This window comes from Erithacus rubecula (assembly GCF_903797595.1).
Source record: "Erithacus rubecula genome assembly, chromosome: Z".
Lineage (NCBI taxonomy): Eukaryota > Metazoa > Chordata > Aves > Passeriformes > Muscicapidae > Erithacus > Erithacus rubecula.
Window position 1 is genome coordinate 19,006,481 of NC_136661.1, and position 25,461 is coordinate 19,031,941.

General features: G+C 37.5%; 1 long non-coding RNA gene across 8 annotated transcripts in view; it reads left to right on the forward strand.

Moving 5' to 3' along the window:
• Nucleotides 1-7,425: 7,425 nt before the first annotated feature.
• LOC306814547 overlaps nt 7,426-25,461 on the forward strand; it is a 74,927-nt gene continuing 56,891 nt past the window's right edge. For all 8 annotated transcript variants that reach the window (XR_013777192.1, XR_013777193.1, XR_013777194.1 and 5 more), the window contains exons 1-2: nt 7,426-7,550; nt 10,128-10,238. This is a non-coding gene — a long non-coding RNA (uncharacterized lncRNA). The remainder of the gene's footprint in view (nt 7,551-10,127; nt 10,239-25,461) is intronic.

Consider the following 25,461-nt stretch of genomic DNA (forward strand, 5'->3'; position numbering starts at 1 on the left):
AACACTATTTATAAGACTGCATCTGGATGCTGAAGTGACATTTATCTTGCTTACACCAGGTGCTGTATCTAATCTAAATCTGCTTGGGCAAATCATATAGTCATAGAATATCTAAGATGCTTATTTAAAAGTTTTCTCCAGTCATTATGTATGTTAGATCTATTTCTCCTTCTTTAGAAATTAATAGGGCCAAGATAAAATCCTTGGTTTTAGTAGAATTGCTCCTAATTCACAAAGCTGAACAGCTCCTTAGCCCAGAAGTTAAAATGGGTGTTGTCTAAATATCTCCTCAACACTGACAGGATACTCACCACATCACTAATATGTTTCAAAGTTTGGCCACTCTCTCAGTAAATAAATGCTTTGAAATGTGCAGTCCAAACCTCCCCCAGCACAGCTGTGAATCATTCCCACACATCCTGTCACTGCACACCAGGGAGAGGTGCTCAGCACCTCCCTGAGCCCTTCCCCTCCTCAGGAAGCTGCAGAGAGTGCTGAGTCACTCCTCAGCCTCCTTTTCTCCAAACCACACAAGCCACATTCCTCCACCAGTCTCTAGGACAGGTTTTCCAGCCCTCCCAGCTTTGTTTCCCTCCTCAGGATGCTCTGAAGGACCTTCCCACCCTTCTCCCTCAGGGCTCACGCTGAGGCTGCGCCAAGGCTGAGCCCAGCAGGACCATCCCCTCCAGGGCTGTGCTGTGGTCAGTGTCTGGGATGGGGCTTGTCCTCTGCTGACCCACAGAGCCCAGCCCCAGCCAGCCCCAGCTCCCTCTGCAGCTGTGCAGCCCCTCCTCTCCCACTGCACCCCTGGGCTCCATGTCACTCCATCCCAGGTGCAGAATTCAGCATTTACACCTGCCAAATTTCACCCCATTTAGGATTGTTCAGTCCAATCAGCTAGATTCTTCTGCAAAACCTCTTTTCCTTCCTAAGACCCAGCACCACCTCCAGATTGGGTATCAGCACACTTGCTACAGGTGCATTCCCCTGCTGCATCCAGATGGTGCTGAACACTCAGAACAGAACTGGCCCTGGAGTGGAGCCCTGAGGAACTGCACTGGTGTGACCAGTCACCAACCAAACCTTGTCCCTTTCACACTGGGCTCAGTCCCTCAGCCAGTTCCTCACCCACACCACTAACCTGCTCATCCCACAGCTGGACTGCACGTCCAGAAGGATGCTTTGAGGTACAGTATTGGTAAAGAATAGAACCAGTGCAGATAGCCCTGGGTCCAGCTGCAGTGGAGCTGCAGGATGAGCTCTGGGTGACAGGAACTCCAGGCAAGAGGCCACACATGACAACTTTCCTTAACAAAGGACATAGGGACCTTGAACCAGGGGACCAACACTCTGAGGATTTTTTTGAGGTGCCTCCTTGGAGGCTCCCAGCAGGAGCTGTGATTTTGTTACTTAGTTATTGAACCAAGATTAAAATTTTTAAGGAAGAGATGTCCGAGATTCTACAATGGAAAACATGGTTGAGTCATTGAGAAAGTCTTGTCTGACAGTGTGTGGTGTGTGTAGGGAGTTAGCAGGGCATTTGGCAGCTCTGGAGCTGCCCACTGAAAGGGGTTTCTATCCCAGCTCAGGTGGTGCAACTGCTAGAGTGGCTCCTGGATGGCAGGACAGGAAAGTTTACTTAACAATAAAATCTAACTAAAATCCAGGGAAGATACAACCCCTGTCTTGCCTTCCTCCACTAGATGGACCTTGTCATAGAAGGATAGGAAATTAATTAAAAAAAACTTTCTCTTCATAAAACCATGCTGACTGCATGTGATGATTGTGATGATTGTTTATCACATGTTTTAAAATATTACCTAGCATGATCTTCTGCATAATTTTTCTAGGAACTCAAATTATTTCTATCTTGGTTGCAGCCAGGACAGAGTTAATTTTTTCAGTAGTTTGGAGGGGGCATGCCTAGGACCCAGAGGTTATTCTATACTATCTCATTGTCAGAGGCAGGGGAAAGGAGTCACTTTCCAGAAGGAGAGGCTCTTCCCTGCTTGGAGTGACATGGGTGCAGACAGGTGGTCAGCTCCACAACATACGTTTTAGCACGACTCACTCTCTCTTTTGTACACTTATGTTATTAATTTTGTTGCTGTTACCAATTGCTTTATTTCATGGGTGTTTTCAGTAAATTGTTCTTACTTAACCCATGAACTTCACCTTTTGTGTCTTCAATTCCCCACTCTACAATTGAGGGGGGAGGGAAAGCAGAGAAGTGAGAGACTGGCCTGTGATTTAGAGAGCCTCAATTGGGAGCACTGAAGTGGAGAGTACCATTCCTAAAGAATGACAAGTTCCCTGGCTCTTCTCTCACACCTTTTTTCTAGATTGGAATACCACTGGCTCATTTCCAATCAGCAGAAACCTCCTAAAGATCTTTAATAGATGATGAAGATGAGTCCTGCCACAATATTCAGTAGTTCCCTCAGTATCCTGGAACAAATCCCACCAAGCTCCATGGACCTGAGAGCATTAAGTTGATTCAGCTGGTCCCTTACAACTTCAGCATCCACAATGTAAATTCAAGTTTCTGCATTTGTGGTCCATAGACTCAGGTACTGGTAAGCCCCACATCTATTATTAAATATTGAGACAAAAGCCACATTGAATGCCTTCACTTTTTCTTCATCCCTAGAATCCCTAGCAGTAGCTAACTATCTTCAACAAGTATTGTTCCAGTGTTTTCTTTAGATGTCCTCTTGTTATTAACATATTTATAAAAGCCTTTGTTGTTGTCTAACAGATCACTGGCAGTCTCAACTCTAACTGAAATTCTGCCTTTTGTGTCTCGGTCCTGCACATACGAACAATAGTTTTGCAACTTTCCTGCAAAGTTTGACCTTACTTTCACAGGTCACCTTTTCATAGTTTTCTTTTCCTCTTGAGCTCCATGAGGAGTTCACTGTTCAGCCAAGGGGATGTTTTGCCCCCCTTGCTTCACTTACACTGCAGTGGGACAGGCTGCTCCTGTGCTTCTTAAAGACAGACCTGCCCCCATGGACTGGTAAACCTTCAAAAGCAAATTCTAGGGTAGCCTGCAGAATGGGTTCTTGAATATCTTAAAGTTAGGTCAGGTTGGCAGCTCTACTCTTTTTTTTTTTTTCTCCTTACAATAAACACATTGAGCCAACTCATATCATGGTCACTGTGGCCAAGACACCTGCCTACCATCACAGCCCCCATGAGTTCTTCTCCATTCACAAACATTATGTCTAGGAGGGCAATCCTCCTAGTTTGCTCATTTAGTATCTATGACAAGAAGCTATCTGCTAGAACCTTCAAGAATTTGAATAAATAGACATAAAAAGAGGAGGAGAAAATAATGTTTCCATTTACTAAATTCACTTGTTGAAGAGAATCAAGCATTCTGAAATATAAACAAAACTGCTTTAAATAAGCATGTCATCTGAAAGTTTCTTGTGGGCAAAATAGCTATCATTTCCTGGAGTGGAGCCTAACTTTACTCTAATAAAAGTGACTCCAATACTATGAGAAAGAAATGGAGACTGGGAATTCAGAAAAGAAAACAAAAAACATTTGACCACATTTCAATATTGTGGTTCAGGAAGTGATGGGGAGACATAAAATTACCTGAAATCATGCCAAAGCTTGCAGAGGAGCTGTCAGTTCCTAAAGAACAGGGTGTGCCTCAAAACCATTGTGTGGTTCTTGCAGTAACCAAACAATGAAATTCATTTTTATGAACTAGGTATTCAGGGGCAGGGGATGCTATTTCCCCAGTTCAGTGTCTTGGGATTGTACTAATTGACCTCTAAAGAAAATGTTCCTGCAACATGTGTCACAACTAAGAGTTTTTAAGTGGTACTATATTTGAGGATGTGCCATTTTTAATTTCAGGGCTTCTCTCTGAATGCAGATAGAAACACATATCTATTTTCTTGAGGAATTCAGATGCTGTCATTCAAATACCAAAGACAACACAAAGAAACCACGTTCCCAAGCTGTTTTCATTAGCTTGAATATTGATTATGTTCCTAGTGGTAGCAGCATCTACAGTGCCTCAAAATAGGTCTTTGTTTATATTCATAGGTAAAAGAAAAAGTGAGTCTCAAAAACTCACATTACTTTTACTGGACCAAATCTTTCTTCTGACACTGTGAAATCTCCCTGACAGTACTTGAGTTGATGTAAGTTCATTTCATGGGAGCAGAGTGTTATGGGCACCAGGATACAGATGTCAGGACACAGAAATTAGGAGTACATGGGCCAGAGCTTGTGGAGGACTGGGCAGTGAGTCACAGGGTTATGAATAATACTGATCATTAAAATCAGGGCAGGAAAAACAGCTGTTGAAACTTCTACAATTTCAGGGTTTCTTTTCACAGAGCCTATTAGTTGGAAAGAATTAATTTGAGATAATAGAGTACAACTGGCCTCTGAGGGATTTTGTAGGTTTGTAAGTTATTGCAGTTTCACATCCATAACTAAAGCTGTTATTGCCTGTAGTACAGCAAGCTAGCTGAGAAAATCATACAGTAAGCAAGGGAAATTAAAGTGGACATGACCTTTGCTCCATTTCTCACACTACAAAAGAAATGTGGAATGAAAGGCTGAACCTGAACAAATGCATAATCCCACAGAAGTTCTTCCTATTTTTTCTGGAATTGTAAGTCACAAAGAAAATATAAATGCTGGAAGGCTCTGGCATAAGGAATATGGGAAATATACTACTGAGAGAAAAATGCAGTCATTCTCAAGAAACTCTCAGACAGCAACATGAAACCCTAGCAGTCAAATGGACTATGTCACTCAGCCATAAAAGCTAGTCCAAAGAGCCCACAGTTGGATGTTGTGTGGATAGGAATTCAACTGGCAACCCCATCAATATTCTTGAACTGACAGTTCAAGTACCAAAAGGGGGTACTTTGGAAGTACCAAAGGGGGACACTAAGAAATTATTCCTCAGTAATTCTTTCAGTCCTCCTACTGAAAAAAAGAAGCCTAATACTGCTCAAACAGTACAGTTGATACAATAGCTCCAGTCAGAGATTTATAAACAAGTAACATACATAACTTAAAGAACATTACATCAAACCAAAATCTAGGAGAACTAAATGACTAGAACTAGAACTAGAACTAAATGACTGACATCGTATTACTAACAGTGAGCAGTGAACTGAACAGAATTACTGTCAGTCTTCGCTCAAATTTTCTTTCATTTGCAAAGACGCTGATATAGTCATAGTCAGACAGGCCTTGTGACACTAATCTGAGAACTGCTGATTTTCACAAACAGCTTTGCTGCTGTCTCTCTGCCACAGGCTGCCTTGGTGATGGTTCTTACTCCTCTCACCATTTTCTGTCCTTTCCTGGGCGATATACTGATGGGCAGAGTATCTTTCAAAGAGACTCAGTGGAGGCTGATCACACATGAAACTGTCCCCCATCACTTATGAAAAAGCACAGCAACATTAGCAGCTGGACAAATGGCTTGATCCAGCAGGTACTGAACTAAGAATATGATATATTTAATGAAACTCACAAATCAATATAGGAATTCTGAGGAGATTCATTAATTGTATATTGTGTTTCAAATCCTAAATAGAAATAAATAGAAAACAGGTGTTTATTTCTCTGAGAAGAAATTTTAAAGTCAGATTTGGAACTCTTATTATGTCAATGTTTTGTGGAGTACTCACCAAGTACTTTCAATTGTGCTTATTTTTCCAAAAATATTGTTTAACTGGTCTCTAGTTATGAGAGCAACCTAAAAATTAAACAATTCTCTGTGTCTCTATATTGTTTATAAATCCTTGGGAAAGGAAGCCAATGGCATCATTTCATCTGAAACCCACACCTGCAAGTAAAAGCCCTTAGAAATTGAAAACTCAGCTCTATCAAAAAAAGTTATGGTCTTACAAAGAACAATACTACTGAAAATTAGTCATCTTTTTCTAGGATCTGTAGATATATAATTTAGAGAAGTACATTTCCAGGCTCCTACCACATCTATTAACTACATTAGCCATCTACTTATCCCTAAATATTGACTTCTAAGTCATAGACAGTCAATATTTAAATTCTTCCTCCAGTCAATAAAGAATAATAAAGTACTCATAGTGATGAATATTAACATACATGAACCTGAGTTGCACTCAATTACTTGTGTGCAATTCATATCCTTTTGAGAGTGTTCAAAAATCATCTTCTCTGGGCAAAGCCTTGGTACTCCCCAACCCCAAATGGAGTCTTGGTATGTCTATGTGTTAGATGCCATTAAGTTGGACATATTAATCCATCCCTTAGTTCCACTATTACTTCAAAGCCCTTTAGATAAATATAAATTTTATGCTCAATTTTGTTTAATCTTTGACTTTTAAAGCCTGGATTTCCCAGCAGTTGCTTCCTTCATTCAAGTACAAGATTCTCCCTACTGTGCAATCTTCGGCAATCTTAAATCTAATCCCTAAAGTTCTGAGGGAAAACTAGGGTCCTCTGAGAAAAGGTGATTAACCTCATTTATTTAATTTTGGATTTGTTTTTTCCTTTAACAGATGGTGACCTTCTCTAACTGCCAGGAATCCTCATGCACGTGCTGACCTGTAACTAGTCATTTATTCCAGGGAAAGTGTGCAATAGTTTGACTCTGCTTTATCCTGGCTGACCTACAAGGTTTTTCCTAATGTTCCTACTCACAGCAAACTGGACTTTTCACCATATGACAGTGACCTCAGAAGCCAACCACATACTCTGCTAGATAAACAATATGTTTTCAAGATAAACATAATGGTGGATCAAAGCATGAGTTTTTCCAAAAAGGGACATGTTAGCTTTATTATTTGTTATGCAATCATCCTCAGTTTGTTGCATTGCTGATTTTCTTTCCCTTGTGTATTAGTTTTCATCTGTATTTTACATATCCATTAAAAACCACCATATACTCACTCCAGCAGAGATTAAATGTCTAAAAGATGAATTTAAGTTCACGATCTCTCCTATTTCTATGTAATTACATTGCCTTCCATGTTGCAGGTCTCAAAATAACTCCTCAGTTCCCCGCAATCAAAACTTTTAAGCTAGTTCAAGTTCCAGGAATTCAGTCTACAGAGAGCTCAAACTAAACAGACTCTGGCCCGATGAAAATCAGGCACTTTTCCAAAAGGTGATAATGGATAGACACCAGATGGCTGATGGAGGGGAAAACAAATCTCCTGGTATGTGCAAAAAAAAAAAAAAAAAAAAAAAAAAAATTTAAAAAATAAAAATTAAAAAAATAAAATTAAAAAAAAGAAGGAAACAACAATAAAAAAGAAAAGTGGATTAAAAGATTGACATCAAAGGGAAATAGTAAAATGCAGCAAAACGTAAGGTGAGTGTGCTGCCTGGCAGATGGAACAAGCCAAAAACAGAGATGGAGGACAGCAGGATGCAGGAGCTCTGGAGGACAGGGTCAGGTTTCAGTGGCAGTGTGCAGCCTGACACCCAGCTGGGAAGAGAGGCAGAAAAGGTCCTGGTGACCCTGCCCTGAGAACAGAAGCTCCCGCCCCTGGAATGTTCCAGAGGGAGTGGCCATGGTGAGCTGGATAGCCTGGCCAGGCTTCACCCATGGGCACTCTGCAGGGAGGAGCAGAGCAGTGAAAAGCCAGCCCTGGGCAGGGCAGTGCCTTTCCCTGGGCAGGGCAGTGCCTTTCCTGTGCAGCACTAAGAGTTTCTGGACAGGGAGCCAGGCTGGAGTGAGCCATCCTTGCCCCTTGTCCTGCAGGCAGACACAGAACCTGGACAGCATCATCCTCCTTGTGATACCCATTCCCTGCAGGGCTGTGATTTTTAAAAATTTGCTGCTCTGCATTTCTTTGATTGCATGTTTTCAGTTTAAAACATAGCTTTGGAGTTCAAAAGACTCCACTGGCTTTTGTTTGCTTTCAAAAAATGTGGCATGAGCTGCCTCAGAGCTTAACTTTAGAGCAAATTCATCAGGGAAGAGAGGTGGCATCTCTTGGGGACAACACAATAACACTACGGCAATAAACAAGATTGTTGGAAATATTACCCTTAGATTCACTCTAAAATACTCTTGACAATATGATTCAGAAAAAAAAACATAACATACATGGGCTGAGCTCACTTCCAGTGCAACTATAGGTAAGTTTATTGGATTCAGTTGCATATTTGCAGAGGCAAGTAATGTCCATTCCCACTTTCAATGTTCAAGAAAGTAAATAGAGTATCTGCAGAGTTGGGATAAATTAGTATCCCAGAAAATAACTGATTTTACTATGCTTAGAAGTTCTGAACTAGATATGCAGTAAAGATATTTGTGCTGATTTGAAAATCAAATTCTGCAAATAAATATAAGACCAAGAAAGACCACAGATAGCACAAGACATTGCATATTTCAGATGGTTTTCCTATTTTCATTAAGATTAAATAATTTGAATAGAATTAGTGGATCTTTAAAAGAAAAGGCAATTTTGTCCAATATTTCTTTTGCTGTTAGAGGTTCTAAAATTTTGATCTTAGTAGCTCATGTACATTCCATGTACCTTGGAACACCTTAAACAAAGAAGACTGTAAGTTTTCATACTCAAGCTACCCTAAAAACACATATGTATAAAGACCTGTTCACTTAAATCAGTCAGTTTAACATCTAAATATGGTTAGACTTCAGAATTGAAAGGTGCCAAAGTACGAAATTTCCACAGCTGTAAACAGTAAATACCTGAAGTGGGGAGAGTAAGAATGCATGAAACTTCCAGTTGAATGTGTTTTGCATTAATGTACACAAATCAAATGTTTTGTGAACGATTTAAGTAAGTGGATGAAACATCAGGAATGAAGCAATATAATCCAGTAAAGTAAAGCATGCATACCCTGAGGCAGAAGTGGTTTTAGTTTTCTTGTCATAGCACAGTATTTTGTTGTGCGTTTGTAATGAAGTAGGGGACACTAGGAACAAGGAGCTGAGCAAAATTCTAGAAAGTCTTTGTAGATATTTCTGTTGCTAAAAAACAGATCTCTTTTTAGAGTCAAAATCCATTCACTTTGAAAAAGTTGTACATTTCCTCACATAGGTTTTCACTTTTCTCTCTGTTCTAACCAGCAAAGTATTTCCCTGCCTTTTCCTGTATGCAAATATAATGCAGATTGCAGAGAACGTATACTTGTAGCACTGCTTGTTTATTTTTTACTGCCACACTCAAGAATCCATCTTAATTTGAAACCACATTTTTCTTCATTCTTTTTTTCTTTAGCTCTGAGCTAAAGTATTTAGAAATGAGGCTGCAGTGTTCCCAGGGCTGGGAGTTATCCACAGATCCAGTCTTGTCCTTCCCAAACAAGGAGTCCAGGGAGAATCCAAACACACAAGATTTCTTTTAACCCATTGCAAGATCATGCTTCATATTTAAAACTGAGACAAAAATGCCTCTGTAGGCAACCTGCCACCCACTGTCTGAGCTTTGTAGAGTTCAGACATTTGCTATAAAGGTTGTCTTTGGAATAACTCCTTTTAATTAAATGTTTGGTTCATATCTTTGCCACTTGGGTTATATATCCATGTATTCATTCTTCTCACAGATCATCTATGTGTCTCATTTCAGGTTCATACATTGTTGATTACCTAATTATCAGTAGTAAAATAAGCAGCCTGAACCATGTCTTTTTGAGGGAATTTAAAGTCTTTAGAAGTAGGGTAAGACTGACCCTTTCCAAAAATTGGCCTGGGATGATCACCTCTGTATTAAAAATTTGAGCTTCAGGTGGTATGCCTTACTGCACCCTTCAATTAGAAAAAAAACAGTGGGTTCCATCAGATTTCTTGTAACATCTTTTTCAGTTGTTCTGGGAATATATGTTAGGAGTTGGATAACTATCAAGCCCTCCAATATATTTCTGCGTACTTTGTTTTCACTAACTAAATATGAAGTGTTCTTCATTAGCAGCCCATTGGCAGCAGAGGTAAATCACAATAATCTCTGTGTTTATGCAGTGATTTTTTAATAAGGAAAAGGCTTGCTCCTCTTATGTTTTACTTTTCCAACATCAGACAATTTAATAATGACATTTTCAGACCAGTCACTTTACTGTGTCCTCCTGTTTTACTGGCTGATTAGAGATTATGGGCCTGGAAATAATTTTTCCCTGTTTTGCAGGGAGCTGGCTAGAACCTCGTGTGAATCTTCCTGCAGGATTGCTTTGAGCTGCACTACCCAGCAGTGGGCTGCCCAGAAGGTAACCCAGGTGCTGTGACACGTGCCTTGCAGGTCAGAATACATGCTTTCCATGCCATCCCAGAGCTTTTCACACTGCAGGGTGACTCTGCTGAAAGCCTATTGTCTTTGATGTCTCACAGCTCTGCCTTTCAATTATGTGTATTTTTAGATGCAGTGGAAGTAAGCCATTGATTTTTTTTCTCCTTTTTTGAAGAGGGTTTCTCACAAGTTGTTTACACTCTCTGTGAGCTTTAGTTTCTTCTCCACTGAGAGGAACATACTGTTCACGTGCACTCTTTCTCCTGCTCATGTTTGTGTTGCCTGGAAAAGACCAATTTTCCCTAACTGCATCATGCCATGCACTATAAATCACATTTGTGTCCCATTTAAAATATAAACCACAACAGACACAGAAGAACAAAAGGAACCACACGCCCAGCTTTTTTTGACAAAACTCCCACACATTGATAATTAGAAGCACATAAAACCATACACAAGCTAGGAGAGCTTGAGCGACTGTCATGCCTCATGCTGTCTGTCTCAGCCTCCTCCACTTTCAATTCTGCCACAAAATTGCCTGGAACAGTAAAAAGGGCAGGAGAAGATTAACATAAACAATCTACGAAACAATGGAGATTAAAATAATAGTAAAGATTGCCTGACAAGTGTGCTTTCATGAGACTCTGGGAAATCTTTGCTGTAATTAATTTTCTGCACTTGTCCAAGGGATATCTGAAGGACTCAGACACTAAAAGGAGAACAACATGTTTTAAAATCCATCTGTAACACAAATAATTGTTGAAAATGTTTTAAGTAACTTAGTGCATAGACAATGTGGATAGAGGATTCTGGCTGCATGTTTGTTTTATATTTTGCAATCGTCCTTATTGACCCAACAGACTTGAACCATAATCCTGTGAGCTCACATGCATGAGTATTCCCACTAGACTGAATAAAACTCTTTGAGGGACTGGATTGTGCAGTTTGTTATATATATTACCAAATGTAATTAATAGCATTCACTACATATTGTTGCTGCTGTTGCAAGGCTCTGAACATTGTGCTTAGGCTGTGTAAGGCATGCTGATTCAACATGCCAAATACATCCTACTGCCCTTTTAACTTCTGAAACCCCTAAGAAGAAACCAAACACGTTAGACTAGAATCAAAAGAGAAATACTAGTTTGAAGGGCTAAAGGATTCTACCCAGGGATATTTAACAGATAAAATACAATGATCAGTTGAAAATTAGAGCTCTTCATTCCCCACACAGTGTCTCATAGTAGATGGCAGTCCTTACTTCACACTAGGATTTTACACAGTGTTGTATTACAGCAATTATGACACATGGCAAAGAGGTGAAGAAGAACCTCACTGATGTCAGTGATGTAAATATGAGTATTTTATTAGTCTAAAAATTACCAGCACTGAGCAGTGTCATTTATCAACTGAGATGATTTTGGCACCATTTTTCTCACAGAGAAATATATTTATCTTCCATTAGCTTCCTCCTCTAAATCAGGTGAATAGTGATTGATACTACATAACCATCCTTAAAATAAAAGATGTCATTCTGTGAAGTTTTTCATGTTTTTCACTTATTTTTAGATTTGTTGTTAACAAATCTTAAACTAGATACTCGTCTCTGTTGGTATGTTATGGGTGTTTCATACAAAGCAGTGGGGATGCATTTGAGGAACTTGCACAAAATCACATCAAGTTCACATCTCCAGATCATCCTGCCACATACTGTATCACACTTACTCACTTTGAGCAGTGCCTTCTTTCAGGAGACCATAATTTTCCCAGAATTACCAAGAATACCTACTGAATGTAAATTAATGATTCCGCAAATGACTCTTATTTATTAGAGTAATTACTCCTGCAACAAGTTTACTTCTCTTATACATATAGTCAGAAGCAATCAATAAGAACAATGATTTAGTTTAAGACCCTAAATTAATGTCTAAGTACACATGAATTGCCAGTAAAACAGACTGACAGCAAGCTGAAGGTTAATTAGCTTTATTTGCTAGTTTTTCAAATGCTAGCTAAAAAGACCCTCTTATCCTGAGGTAATTAATTGCCCTTTGTCCATTGAAGCTGTTCATGATTGCAAGCCTAAAAGGGCTTGCATGTCCAGAGAAAGCAGCAGTGATACAAAACCCTGGAACATCCTGCCACTAAGCCATAAGAAAATTCAAGCACCTCTTTGTTCACAATTCAAAGAAACAAATAAGAATACTAGAGGAAAAAAGCAAAACCAAGCCCTTTTGTACATAGAAGTCTAGGAAAGATGTTCTTGAATTCAAGTAGCAAGTAGATAGGAAGAAAAAATTATTTTTCTCATCAGTTGTCTAAAAATCTAACAATGACTTATATTTTAGCTCCAGCAAAATTGAACTCATCGTGGGTTCTGCCACTTCTTTCAATAAAATATTTTTTTCAGCTATTACTTTCTTTTCTTCCTGTCATTATTCCCAAATCTTAACAATTGAAGTTTATTAAGAGATTTATATAAAGTGTTGCTAAATATTTAAAATACTCTAAAGCATAAATAAAGTATTTGTTGTATCTGAGTTTGTTCATATACCTTCCAACAAGAGACTATGTTTTAAATTTTCCAGTTGACAGTTACTGTTAGTTATACTATTAATCTAGAACTAATCACAAAACAGAAAGAAATCTTTTTGAAAGGGAAGGAAGTATCTTTAAAAAAGGTAATTGTTGTGCTTTCTGTCTGGAATAAGGATGAAATCTGTGTAGCCTAACATTTTAAGCTTTTCCCATTGATTTTTGAAATTGCAACTTTTGAGCATAATACCAAAAGCTGTTTCGAAACAATTTTGGATTTTTTAAAGAAACAAAAAAATATACCTGACACGTGTATGTGTATATCCCAGTTTTTCATAGTTTTTAATAATGGGTTTGTCATGTTGTTTTTGCTGCCTTTTTAATTCAACCTTTCTATAAGCAGCATTTTTAAATGGATTTACCTGTATCTTATTCTTTCTCCAAATCATTGCTACAATATAAAAGAATTACAACTATACTGAATTAGTCTAGTAAGTAAACATTTTTTGTGCTACCTACTTTCACTTCTCTCAGTGCTTCACACTTCTAGCACATTTCAGGGTGGCATCTAAGATAGAATCTTCACAAATTAAAGCTGCTTCATATAAGTAATATTCTAAACTCAACAGTGTTTGCATATTTTTTTCTACATTTTTCTTAAAAATTCCTTGTAGTTAAGTAGATACCAATGAAGATACCTGACTTGAAAATCACTACAAGTGACATAAATCTTCTCAGTTTCTTGAAAAAATAACTTCACTTGCAATTGATGATAATTTCACTGTAATCTGATGATAAAAACCATCAGATTCAGGCCACTAGAATTCCTGTGTATTCTTAGCTGAGAAAATTGTAAATGGTTTTTCTGGAGCTCTCAGACCTCACATTTGGGGTCTTCCCATATGCCAAAAAGGAAACTTAAAGCACCTTTTTAGTAATTCTCCATCTTTCAGTAATTCCTATTCATTAAACTTTATTTGAATCAGTTATTTAGTGGAATTTCTTCCTTAATGGTAAATTCAGCTGGAATTTTCATGTTTTTCTCAAGCAAAATGAGACACAGAGTCCTGACCCAAGAAATGGTACCTTAGAGGGTCCTCGTTATGTGGTCATTCATTCATTTATGGAATCAAATGGAAGGAATGTCTTAATTACCTATAAGGTAGACACTTCCACCCACTGAAACTGTTTACTGAGGACACACATGGTGCTTTATATTCTACAATTTGCTGTATTCAACCTACATGTTCAATCTTGCCTGAAAATAATGTTGTTATATTGATTATTTATAACTTTTAAACTTAATATGAATCACTGCTGTTATATTTGAGACTGTAGTTTTTTCTTTCTTGTGTGTGAATGAAGGGAGAGGTAGATTTTGGTTTTTTCTATTTAAAAGTGTTGGGAAAAGAGAGAATTAGAAAGCTAAAAAAGTGGAGTTTATATGCAGTTAAAAACTGAATCATTCATGTAGTTCAGTTGATATCCAGGATGAAAAACCTAGTGAGACATCTTGAAGCCTTTAAAATACTAAACTTTAACTCAGAGGAATTCTTATATTACCCATGCTAAAATAAAATAAAATAAAATAAAATAAAATAAAATAAAATAAAATAAAATAAAATAAAATAAAATAAAATAAAATAAAATAAAATAAAATAAAATAAAATAAAATAAAATAAAATAAATAAAAATAGAAAAGGAGTACAAGTTATTTTCCTGCATTCTGTTTTCAGATCACAGTTAACATGGATTATATGTACTGTAGGTATTATTTTTAGGTCAGTTGCCTAATATTGTATTCTAGGCACTTTCTCTATGGTTCACAGAGGGTTCAGGAATAGACATACTCTGCTGCATGGGTAGAAAGTGTTTTTCCCAAGGCTTTTTGTTCACAGAAACAGCACTTGAACTTTTTATAAGACATTTTGACGGTTTGTTGGTTTGGGTTTTTTCGGGTTGGCTTTTTTTCTGGTTTGTAACACTCTGGTTATGAAAGTTTTCGTCGTCCCTGCTTTGTTTGCTCTCTCTTGTTAGCCAAGAAGCCAGGTTGGCTAGGAATTAATTAGCGCAACTTCCCGGCTCAAGACTAATTCACCCCTGGAAACAAAGTTAAAAATGCTGGTCCAGGAGAACCCATACATCAGGACTGTTTCAGTTTAAGTGTTTCTCACCCTTCACAAACACAGGGACCACATGAGACGATGGAAACCCTCTACACATGTTTCATAAGCTTGCCAAATTATTCAACTGAAAACTTGGTAATTACATGTAGCTATTTCTGGCCACTTAAGCAGAGGCCTCACGCAAACAGATTTCATAGGTCTTCAGCCTAGATGATTGCCAATGGCACATACTCTGTCAGAATATTCCTTCTTCTTTGTCTATTATACTGTGCTTCTGTCTATTACCTTCTTGGCAAGGTAAAGTATCCTTCTCAAGCTCTCTCTTGATCAGAGCTTCTGTAAGCACTATAGAAAAATCAGCATGTATACCTGGCATGGCTGCTTCTCCTTCTGCCCAAATACTCATCTTGGAGCTGCATTCTGCTGCCCAGCTACACTTCCCATAAGTTTTGCTCACCCGTGTTAGGACCAGACTGATTAGAGCCCTTCAGCTGATGGATGGATTAGGAAAGGCTTTAACAACTGCTCATTTCAAGTGCCATGTTTTTGAAAGTAGCTCATTCGTTCCTTCTAGCCAGGATTAAAAGCCAATCACAAGTAAGCCAAGCAAATGGTAGCCAAAGCATAAATCATCATTACATGCTGGCAGCTGGCTGCAACTGCATAACAACTATTCACAAACAGGATGCTTGGTGCCCTTTTATGTGGATCTTGTGTTCTTGCACATGTTTGTTCCACATGAATTTTTTCCTTGGAAATACAGGGAGAGAACTAAGGTGATGAGAGAATAATAAAATAGCTCGTTGTCTCCTGCTGTCTTTTATTCTTGGACAAAGGACCCTCTTATTCATGGATAAATGAAGATTTGCCAAACTGATACAGAGATAAGAAAAACCTGCAATACGTCCTTCAGACGTGATGCACAAAGCATATCTGTTCTTGAGTCTTTGCCACTGACATAAATGAACTTACAAAGGTGTGGGAAATGCAGCCCATTCACCAAGGTTTCCACCCACCCACAGCATTAGGACCTCACCACAGTTACCTGGTGTTCTCTAGCTATGTTGTATTTCTGTCCTACCTCATGGTCTTTTTAGCCAGAGAACATTAAAAATAACAGCAAAGGATTCCCTTCATAGAGCCCCAGCAGTATTATTACATGAGTGAAGACCATCTGAAGAGAGATGTTTGAATTAATGTGCTTATATTGCTTCATTTTTAAAAGTCACAATTTGGAATTAAATATGATTTATTGACCTGAGTGACTGGGTGTTTTTCTATTTTTTTTACTGTCCTTTCACTACTTCTAATTGCCTCTCACAAAGAAGTCAATGATATATGTATTTCCATGACATGCTACATAAATTTGTACAGTTACACCTAGAAGGAAAAAAGCATAAGGAAAACTTACTAATTTGCAGAATATATTTTTCCTCTCATAATTAAAGCAAAGCTTTGTGGTATGATTCCATGCTAAATGTTATTCTTTATGGTAGGTCATGAGTAGAATACAAAGACCCAATATCTGTAATGAACACCCCTTGTCAAAAGTTTTAGAATAATCTAACAGATTAGCCATGTAACACACTCTTTCTCTAGCTGTACATTCAAATATATTCATGCCTCCTGCCACAGAAAATATTTTAGGAAAGCATTATAAACAATCTCAAAGTATTGCCAACATCTGCCATTCTGTTGTTCTGCCACTGATGTTCAATACCTTATCTATGATGGTTGTAAATACCAGATGCAAATACCAAAGAAAGGTGTAAGCATTTCAGCATAGGCATGTGTTGGATAATCATCTGTAATGTTAGTTTTCATCTGGAATCCTAATCTTTGACAGGGACTTATGCATCAAAACATTTCACCAAGTCCTCTCAAAATGTGTCAGCTTTAGCAGGTGTAAATCTGAAATTCTTAAATGTAAATGTAAATGTAAATGTAAATGTAAATGTAAATGTAAATGTAAATGTAAATGTAAATGTAAATGTAAATGTCCTGGAATCTTTTCAGACCTTCCTAAGTGCTCCATCTCATTGCCTAGAATAGTGCTGCATGGATGTTTATGGAATCATGGAATCATTAAGACTTCTAACCTTACTAGGTCCAGCTGTCAACATCCAGTGTGTTCACCACAAACTCATGTTTTCAAGTACAATATCCACACATTTTTTTAAACACTTTCAGTAATGATGACTCCAACAGTGCCTTGGACAGCCAGTTCCAATGCATGACAACTCTTCCCATGAAGAAATTTTTCCTAATGTCCAATCCAAATCTCTGGTGCGACTTGAGGCCACTTGCTCTTGTCTTGTTTCTTTCTTACCCAGGAGAAGAAAGTGACATTCAGTTGATTACAAGTTTCTTTCAGATAGTTGTAGAGACCAGCAAGGTCTCCCATGACTCTGCTGCTTCCCAGTTCCCTTAGCCATTCCAGATAGAACTTATGTTCCAGACTCTTCACCACCTTTGTTTCCATTCTTTGGACATGCTCCAGCACCATTTGCAGTTCAGTAGACCTCTCTGTTACTGCTGAAATCTGGGAGGGCTTACTAAAATGTATTACTGTGCTTCTGTTTTGCATATAATCCTCATTTAGTTACACCAAGAAATATTTAAAGATATCCCATATTTTTAATTTCACAAATCTTGCAGTTAGAAGAGACACATCAATTTCACAGAAGAAATTTATATCCAGGAAAATCAGAACCCCAGTAAAGTTCACTTATAAACAGTGCTATGAAAAGAGCTTGACATATTATGATATTTCTTCCAAAATTTAATATCACTTTTCTGATTAAGACATATCCTATGTGACTTTGTGAAACAGTGATTGCTTTTATGCACAGGATTACTTCATGAAACAACAAATTCCTTCCAAACAGCCTTAATTATTGCATGTGGTACTGGCACATTTAATCCACATTGATGCATAAAAGGCACGTTAATTCACTGATATTTTTCTTCCTAATATTTCATTTTATCCTGATATCTAACTATACAAATTTAAGTACCTAAATGCTTGATTACTCATATACATTGTAAGAATTGTCAGTAGTTTCATACCCTGATAACAGGTTAAGTACTATGAAAGTTGTTAATTCTCTTAGAGCTGGAACCTATTAAAAGTACCCAAAAGCTGAACCAGAGAACAGTGCTTTCTATTAAATTCCCAGCAGGACTGACAAGTCTATTAATCTGACTAAATTTCCTCATAATTTCTGGTTGAAAACAAGGCTTTGTTGGTCTAAATACACATTTTATCCTGAGACACTTTTATGGACTAATTTAATTAAATTAAAATTGATTTATTTTTTAATTTATTATTTTATTATTTATTTAATCAAATTAAATGGATTATTTTAATCAAAATTATTTAAGATTATTTTAATAATCAGTTAATAGTGATCCTTTTATTTCAGTAAGCCTGTTTGTTGTCCTAAAGTGGGTAAATCAAAAATACCACTTTAACATTTACATACTTGAAAACACAGTAGTAGCTTTCATATCACTATAGAAGTGTCAGCAAGACAAAGAATTTAAGCATCAGTGAAATGCTGGAAAAGGGTCACAAAAACTTCATAAAATTCTTCAGGGAAAGATGATGTCTACTGGCTTAGACCTTTGCTCACAAGACCTTATGAATGTGTCTAAAAGCCACAGAAGTCAAAAGGCATTAAAACACATGCTAACTGTTAAAATGCACATTAGCACCCTTTCTGAATAAAAAAAAGTTTTCCCGGGTAGGGGCCACAGACAGGCTCAGAGCTTCTCTCTGTGACCTGGTATTCCATATGGGCTGGAGTAAATGTTGCCCTGGGGAGCTGGAACTGGATATACCACATGATGATTCAACAATCAACATTTTTCCAATTTGTGCTGGTTCTTTATATTTCCAAGAATGGGTGGTCCCAGCTGGCGTTGCCCCAGTGTTAAATAAGGTAAAGGTGTATCAAACAGCAAGTCTCAGGGAGATATTACTGTTATACTTTGTTGTATGGCTTGTAAAAGTAGTTTTCTTGCCAGCAGCAGCAACAGTAGCTAGTAACTGGAATTGTTTCATTTCAGAGACTAATGGCAAATAAAAATAAAGACTTGTATGCTCGGAAAACAACAGCCCTGTGAGTTAACAGAAAACAGAATAACTGGTAGCTTGCCCTCTAAGTAACAAATCCAGTTTAAAAACAACCCACATGTATGTCTCAAAGGAATCCTTCTGCTAAATATTTCTCCCTAGCTCAGTTGCTGTCTACAGGGATACACCTTAGGTTTGCTATTTGCAGATGTTCCAGCAGCTTAGAGTAAAAAATATATATTACAAAGGACCAAGTTAGAGAGTCTACCAAACCTGAACTTAATTGTTTCCTTCAGTTGTAACTGCAATTTTTGATAACATGTCCAGCTTCAATCACAGCCCCTCCTGCACCATAGAATAAGCAATAAGGCTTAGCTCTTGATGAACTTTTCCTGTGGCTGATGAATAGGCCAAGAAATGATTGCAAAATAGGATTTAAAGTAAGATTTGAAGCCTCCTTCAAGTTAAAAATCCTCCTTTTGGTGCACTGCTTTTTGATGTCTACCCTCCTTCCTACTGGCAATAGCTTTTGTAATGCTTTCACTCGAGTAAAATTAATTTATTTTCTTCAAGATTCCTGTCATAAGACTGTAGTAAGCAAACATTTCCATCTGTTTTGGGAGACAAATTATTAAACATTTGCCAACAATGGAAGTGAGTATGGATACAACACAACCCGGCTCAGTCCCCAGACTTAATACCCATAATCAGAGAGGCAATGGACAGAAAAGAAAACAGGACAGAAAACAAAGCAAAAGCTTGGATATAAATGATCCAGAACCAAGGAACAGATGAGGTAAAATATCATTCCAAACTTAGTGACTTGATCTCATCCCAATGTGGACTGAGACTGGGTCCATGACTGCATTGCCTTGCTAAGTGGGAACAGAGCTGTGCCACAGCCCTGCGTCTGCTTTGAGAAAAGAGAATTCATTGTTGCAGTCTCGATAACTTAAATATTGAATGCAGATTGAGCTAGTAAATTCAGACACTCAGTTTTGAGCAATATGGGAGGTATATGAATCCAACACTGAGTCAGGCCTCAGGCTCTCTTGCTGTTAAGGCAAAACTGTACATCTGCCTAGCATGCATTTCCAAATTCTGTACATAATGGTTCTCTCTCTCCATATATTACTAGTTCTGAAACACCTTCTCCCCGCCAGCTTCTTATTCTTTTCATCTTCTTCTTATTCCTTGCATTGTTTTGTATTTTTCTCTTGTTTTTATAGTCTTTGGGGTTTTTTCTGCACTTTGATTTGCACTTTTTTTGTATGGTCACACTATTGCTCATTCATTTTTATTCTCTTTATTATTTTATTCATAATTTACATGGATTGGTTGCCATAACTGTGTGGGAAATGACCGGAGATATCCAGCAATCTAGTAAATGTCATAAAATGACTGAGTCTTTTTAATCTGAAACACAAAATTCCTTCATCTCCTTTTATATCCAGTGCAAAAGAGATGCTCACTATCTTTAGGAATCAGCCTGAAGTTTCTCCTTTTTATAACCTGAAGTCCAGTGGACTCACAATGTGCACTAGTAACAATAGCAAGAATGGAAAAGGTAAACAAAAAACAGTTCTGGGTAAAACTTAAAGCAAAAAAGCAGACTCCATATCTTAGACAGTGAACTTATGGATGCAGGAATTTATGGATTGAAGGGACATCTCTCAAAGTCATTAGAAATAAGGAATGTAGTGCTCTGAATATCTCTTGCACAGATGCAGACCAAACGATGGAAGCAGCAAAATCCTTTTATTAGATTTTTGGTAGTATATTCCAGGAAAAATAACACTGACAATGACCTTACTCTCATAATCCAGAAGGTATTTTCCATAAATTTCAGTGCTATGTTACAGGAGAAAAAAAAAATCCAAACATTTCATCTGATTTGGTCCTAATACAATACTCGGGTGTGGTTCTACTTTGGAAAGGAAACCCATATGACATTCCATTTTTGCATGCTGATTTTTGCATAAATTATCACCTTACAAGTACAATGAATCAGGTATTTGAAGCATCTTCAGCTTTTGTTTATATAAATTTTTTTTTATTCCAGACTGCCTCTTGGAGATAATGAGGCTAACAGCACCTCATAATTTTTCCTTTTCATTATCTATGAAAGTGTTCTATGATGTCTTGTTTTCTACAGCATCCACTTACACATTTTCTTGCTTATTTAGACTTTCAATAGACTTTACACATTAGCTTTAGGATTGTTAGCATATTTTCTGAATCAGGTAAACTGAGTTGTATTCTGGAGAGATGTAGATGGAAATGTGTCATATGCATGTACATTGTATTACAGACAGACTATAGCAAGGACTGAAGGATGGAATTGATGACTATAGATCAATGAGATGTTCTTTTTCCCAAGACAATTCTATCAGGCATATGAATTTCCTTGTCAGCCTCAGGATCTCCCAGTGCTGCAAAGCACAGTCACACCACAGTAGGTTTCTGGGTCTCAACTCCATCCTAGCATGCCTCTCAGAAGAAGACTTGCAAGAAAATCCTCAAAGACATCTTTATAGCAAACTACCACGGTGTCTGCATGACGAGAAATTAGTCTCTCAAGGGCACCTTTAAAGGAAATGGATCACCAGTGAAATCCTGAGCCACAGCTTGCTGCAGAATATCTAAAACATTAAATCACGCATGCAATTTTTCCACCCAAAGCTTTTAATCAGACTATGTCTGGTGCTTTTCTGAAAAACTCCAAGGTTGCATCTTCGACTTCACTCACTTGCTACTACGTATACTAATCCCTTTTTTCCTTTCATTTTTTTAACGAAAACATAAGCAGTACTGTGCTTTTCATACAGTGATTGTCAAAGTCACTGAAAGTGATACATCATCTGCATCTACCAACTGAAGCTCTAGTGTGTTTAAAATGTCAGAGAGGGAAAAGGCTTGGCTGCTACCCTAGACAGTATGAGAGGGCTCTGAGAATGCCCATTCTGGATGTTTCACTGGAAAACTGTAAAAAGCGCATTCCATATGGCTTCCAAAAAATCCCACAGTCACTACCAATGGGAAAATTGGGAGGATTTTAGAAATCAACCTCAAAATTCTTCCATCGTCTGTCTGCCTGGACATTGTGTTCCAAGATTAGCTCTAGAAATTGCAAAAAACAAACTTTAAATAGTTGACACAAATAAAATTAACATATAAATTACTACCATTCAACAAGATTTTTTAAATCATATTTTTAATAGATTTATGAAAAAACATAATGCTTTAGTGCTTGTGCTTTTCTATAGAAGAAGAGGTTTTGTGACTAGGAAGAGTGAAATAGTGCACTGGCAAATTTGACCTTCAGAAAGGCCAGGACATAGATGTAGGAAGGTCTCAAGGACAGAATGTCCTCATAGAGAAGCATGTTTCTCAGGCTGGTCCTTTCTTTTTCAAGTCAGTAGCCTAACCTAAGAATAGGTTATATTGGGAAGGCATTTTCAGAAGAGTGAGGCTATGTCTAGACTGCATGAACATGCTGTGATTCCTTCTGTACTTCCTTCTGTCACTGATTCTTTCTGTGATTCCTGTGTGCCTGGCTTGCTATCCTGTTCAATACAGCACAGAAGAGAAAAAAGTCTGCTTGTGTCTCAGGCTGAGGGCAGGCTACCTAGAACAAACAGTTCATGGATGCAAGATGATAGGCTCTGGGGCATTCTGAAATCTAAAATGCTGGTGAGAATACCCTAGCAAGTATCCCTTTCTGCAGCTTTTGCTCTTCTTGGTTGGCATTTTCTAAAGTTCCACTGCTAACTTGGATTTTTGGATGTCATGTATACATGTATTTATTTTCTATGCTATCTAGAATATAAGGTGAGAGAGAGAGAATTATTATTGATCCTACACTGGGAACAATGTGCTTCATTCTAGCTGTCGTTCATGATAATTGTGTGTACACAGTACTGCACCACAAAGGAAATGTAATTCTTCCTCACTGTTGGAAAAATAATGTCGGTATATCACAGAATATGATCTGCTAATACTGAAAATCATACATCTATGTTATCTCCAATGGGCACCAAGAAACCATATCCACTGAATTTCCAGCTGCACTTAAGCACAAATTCATAGGTACTGAACTTTTTAAAAAGTTCTGTCATGCTCTTTGCAGTATTGAGCAGTAGAAAGTTTAACCAAATAGCTAAAACATGACAACCTGGCATGTATTGCAGTGTATCTATGTACCTATGTACCTAGGAAAACATAAAATGATCATAATTAAACCTCATTCTTCCTCGAGAGAACACAATACAGACACAAACACTAACAGAGCCACAAAATCTTTTAATTCAAATAAACTAGCACCTTTTGTAATGTATAAATCACTGGTATGAACACGTGTTAAAACTAAATACAGATGAACACACTACAATAATTTTTTCCAAGTGTAACTCTTGGAATTATATAAGTCACTGTGGTTTCCAAGAAGACAAATGGTCTGGAAAATGAAAAATAAATTAGTTCTGTGACTAATTGGAGTCAGAGATTGAAGGTCAGACTTGGTTCTGCAGTTGACCCTGGTGACCAGTAAAAGTCCAGCTTGGCTCATGGTACAACTTTCTGTATTTAAGACTTGTTTACAGTAGAGAAACACTGAAAGTGTACATTAGAAAACTTCCTCTTACAAATCTAAAACACATGCCAGTTCATAGGCAAATAATAAACTTATAAAGGGCCATGTTGACAATTTCAAAGTCTTTGGTAGGACTCTTAGATTTAAGATTGGAAACTTTCTAATAAACATCTCTACTTTTAAGTTTTGCTCCTTGTACTAAGATACCTAAAAAAATGTATAAAATTCTTCAAGAGTTTCATGTCCCCCACTCTTTCCCATCACTTTCTGTTCAACTTTGAGCGTATTTTACTCTTTTATGAATCTCATCCAATTCTCTTAAGGTCAAGAGTGTTAAACTAGAGAAATATTAAAATAAGTTACCTCAGAATCCTGCTTCTGCTTTTTCACACAATATGATATTAATTTAGTGCATTAGCTTGGAATCATAATGGTTCACAGTTTCATTGCAGTGCCTAAAGTATTTTTCTCCCTTCAAAAGTTTTAGAACTGTTTATAAAATGCATCTGCTTCCTTGCACCATGTAATCAATGATGAAAATTCTGTTTATGAAGCATTACACATATAATATGTTATACAATTTCACAAAGCTCTGATGAGCCTGAGATTCCTTAATTCAAGAAAAGCTTAGCTCTTCATGCACAAGCAATATTATAATTATTATTATTACTACTACTACTACTACTATAATTGTTACTGTTATTGTACTTGAATACACTCGTAGCAATAAAAGAATTTCCCAGTAAGAAAAATTCATCAAGATCAAATCTTCCACCACCGAAAGTCCCAAGTAAACTTAGACAGAGAAACTGACTTGAAGAAGCAATCTGTGTAATAGCTGGAGTAGGAGCAGGTGCCTCCCTGACTACATGGCATGGAGAGAGGAAGCTCCATGGCCATCAAGCCTGCACCACCTATTAAGTGTTAGGATAGAGCTGTGCTTGTCTTGACCAGCTGTACTTGCAGTTTTAGATTTCTTCCTGCTTTTCTGATCTCATCTGGCCTATTCCATTTACTTAACTCTACGTGTTATCCAAACTTTCTGCACATTCCTAGTGCTCTCATGCTGCATGCAAAGGAGCAGAGTACTGTCTATTTTTTTAGTCTGCAGGAAGGTTGACAACCACAGTAGCTTCCAAGTAGCAGCATATTTCAGAAATGTTGGAAGTATTATTTGCAAATTATTCCTTTTTGCCAATACTGATATATGACAGTTTGAATGCATTTGCTGGTCTTGCCTCCAGATAATTCTCAAAGTACAGTGGATTCCATTTTAAAGTCAATCATATCACAAAAATAGCCTTCCAGAAACTGTCTCCTCAAGAGCTGGAAGCTGTGATTTTTCCATGACTAATAAATTCCGCGTCTGTTTAATCTATTTTAATTACAGTGATGCATCCATTTTTCCTCTTCCATTGTTAAGCATACCACTAGAGTGCCTAAATGAGTTACTTCTGTCCTTGTTTGCCTCTGGTTTGGGAATGTCAAGGGTACAGACCCTTTTATTTTATTGTTTGCTCGCAGGGTAAAGTATTCTCTGACCTCCATGTCCTATCCAGGGAGCAATCCGGAAGTCATTAAACAAAGAAATATTTTCAGCATAAAATACAATTATTTTTTGGACACTACTAGAAGCAGATGACTCTTCTTTAAAATAGTGTCAGTAGATCAACTGATAACGGGTAAATAAAAATTCCTTATACTGTATAAGTTAGGAAGCTAAATTATCTAAACAAATACTTGGGGAAATAAATGCACCTGATCTTTGATTTTTTTTTTTAAAGGCAGTGACGATGAAGATACATGGGGGCTTGCAAAATAGATGCAAACTAAGTACCTATGGATCAGAGATAACTCAGTCCTTTCAACTCAGAAAAGATTCTTGTAAGTTGTCCAAGTTTCCAA